The sequence below is a fragment of the Carlito syrichta genome, unplaced genomic scaffold, assembly GCF_000164805.1.
Source record: "Carlito syrichta isolate Samal-C Ts95f unplaced genomic scaffold, Tarsius_syrichta-2.0.1 Scaffold315363, whole genome shotgun sequence".
Classification (NCBI taxonomy): Eukaryota; Metazoa; Chordata; class Mammalia; order Primates; family Tarsiidae; genus Carlito; species Carlito syrichta.
In genome coordinates, this window is record NW_007259459.1 from 8,410 (window position 1) to 11,047 (window position 2,638).

The window sequence follows — 2,638 nt, forward strand, 5'->3', positions numbered from 1 at the left end:
TCACCTCAGCCTCCCAAAGGCGCGGGATTACAGGCTGAGCCACCGAGCCCGGCTCTTAGTCTGTTTTTCAATAAATTATTCTATTCCAGACATGGATGGGATCTCTGATTCCCGAATAAATAGCCAGTGGCATATCAGGTAAAGAACATAGACAGTAGGAGTTGATATGTTGCACTCTAAGTTTCCCTGTCTCTCCTCTGCAAATGTACCTTGAGTAAAGAACCCAGCTGACTCTGTGACTACTTTAGGAAAGTTTTCATTTTTTACACAAGTTGCAAGCCTACTCTAGGATTATCAATTCTGCACACAATTTGGGGTTATATATTATTTTCCAGAAACTAGCTTTCTTTCTCATCTTGTCTCCATCACTCCAGACCCAATAATGTTGAGACGCCTACCTGCCTACCTGAATGGGTATGAATTCCAAAACACTTAAGGAACACTTTCAAAATAAAAATTAGACAGCTAGATATTTAAATTAGCAGGATCTTTCTGACTTTAGAGAATAACTCAACTGCCTATAACTACAGGATCAATACTCCAGATCTTAATGCCTTAAGTTCTCTTGGGTTTAGTTTTTACCATGCTATCTTCCTGGAGACAATGGTGGATCTTGTCTTTTTTTTTCTTTGAGTTGAAGTCTCACTCTGTCACCCAGACTGGAGTTCAATGGCCGCTCCTGGTCACTGCAGCCTCGACCTGCAGGGCTCTGGCGATCCTTCTGCCTCAGCCTTCCAAGTAGCGGAACTATAGGCGCACGCTACCACACATGACTAATTTTTTTGATTTATTGTAGAAATGAGGTCTTGCCAAGTTGCCCAGGTGGATCTCGAACCCGCAGGCTCAGGCAGTCCACTCACCTCAACCTCCCAAAGCACAGGATTACAGGCTGAGCCACTGAGCCCAGCTGGATCTGGTCTTGTACATCAGTTACACTTAGCGCTGGAGTAATTTTGGATGAGAACCTCATTCTGGACCTGATACAGAAACAAAAAGCAGAACAGAATGTAATTCCTGGTCTTGATCTCCATACAAAGTGCTGGCAAGTATTGACAATACATCAAAACAAGAACACCCATATGTTTCTTGGGAGCTTATTGTGGCCAGAGTTGCCAGGAAATATTTGGTCCTGATAGCCTCCAAAAAATGTATATATTGGCAATTATTAACAGATAATGCAACTCATATGCTAAACTATGTCTTACAGTACTTTTGTGAAAGGGTTCTTGCTAAATAAAATAGGGACCCATCTGTATTATGATTAATTTCCACAGGCTAACAGAATGACTAGCGCGTACTATGGACTCATTAAATGTTTGTTGAAGGTTACCAAGAGACAAGGCATAGACCAAAGGTTTTTGTTATTGCTGTTCATAGTGTTTCCTTTTTTTTTTTTTTTTTTTTTTGAGTTGGAGTCTCACTCTGTTGAGGCTGGAGTGCAGTGACTTGCTCACAACCACCACAGCCTTGATCTGCTGGGCTCAGGCAATCCTTCTGCCTCAGCCTTCCATGTAGCTGGAACTACAGGCATACACCACTATCCCCAGATAATTTTTTATGTATTGTAGAGATGAGGTCTCACCAAGTTGCCCAGGCTGGTCTTGAACTCCTGGACTCAGACAGTCCTCTCACATCAGCCTTCCAAAGTGCTGGAATTACAAGTTTGAGCCACTGTGCCCAGCTTATAGTGTTTCCTTTTTAGATATCCATTTTCTCCCTTATATTCCAAATAAAAACAGATAAGGAATTGGAAGTGGTAACTTCAATGTTTCAAGGAATAGGAGACTCAGAAAAAGATATCAATCCTAGTCATCCTTCAAATTTGGGCCCAGTTTAAAAAAAAAGGCTAAGGATGGTGAATTTGTAATTGCTGACCCATAAAACATGAGCCCAGAGACAAAGAGAAGTCAGAAACACACACACACACACACACACACACACACACACACACACACACACTTTCTTCATAATGACCCAGAGGGAGATGGAATTTCCAATAACAGTAAGTATGGTGCCCTTGCCTTCCACATATTGGTTTTGAGTGCTACCAGGAAACAGCTGGGACCCTAATGCAGGAGAGAGTAGAAGCAGCCAACCAGTTACTAAAATAGGCCCTGCAGGTATCCATTCTAGCCCTTTCCTGCTTATTGCTAGTACATGCAATTCCTGAGCCAAGATTTCCAAAATGATGGCAAACAGAAACTAGTTATAAACCTTAGTTAGTAGTAGGAAAGAAACATCTTAATTTCCTTGGAAAAAAGAATATCCATATACTAGAAGTTTCCTTCTGGTCAAAACTCTGTCTGGTAGCTGGGCTTGGGTTCCATGCCAAGCACAAACATTCAAACCTGCTGACTCTGTAGCATCTCAGGCTCCTTTGGGGTGAGCTTTGACTGGGGATTGTGGATCAACTTGAGAATTGGGAAAGGGTGCCTAGGTAATTGAGAGCTTCTCACTTGCTAGCCTTCTTGCCTTCTGTCTGGGACTTGCTTTCAGAATCAGCCTCACTGAGCTCCTCTGTGTGGCTCTGGGGTTCATAGTGAGGAAATGCCATCTTCAAGGTGTCTGCAGTAGTGCTTATCACCATCTGCAGGGGTCAGAGGTTCAAAGTCAGTGAGGACATTCACATCCCCAGATG

At 42.7% G+C, this 2,638-nt stretch overlaps 1 pseudogene; it reads right to left on the minus strand.

Annotated features, from left to right (window-relative positions):
* Positions 1-2,638, minus strand: part of LOC103275221 — a 32,684-nt pseudogene that overhangs the window by 3,165 nt on the left and 26,881 nt on the right.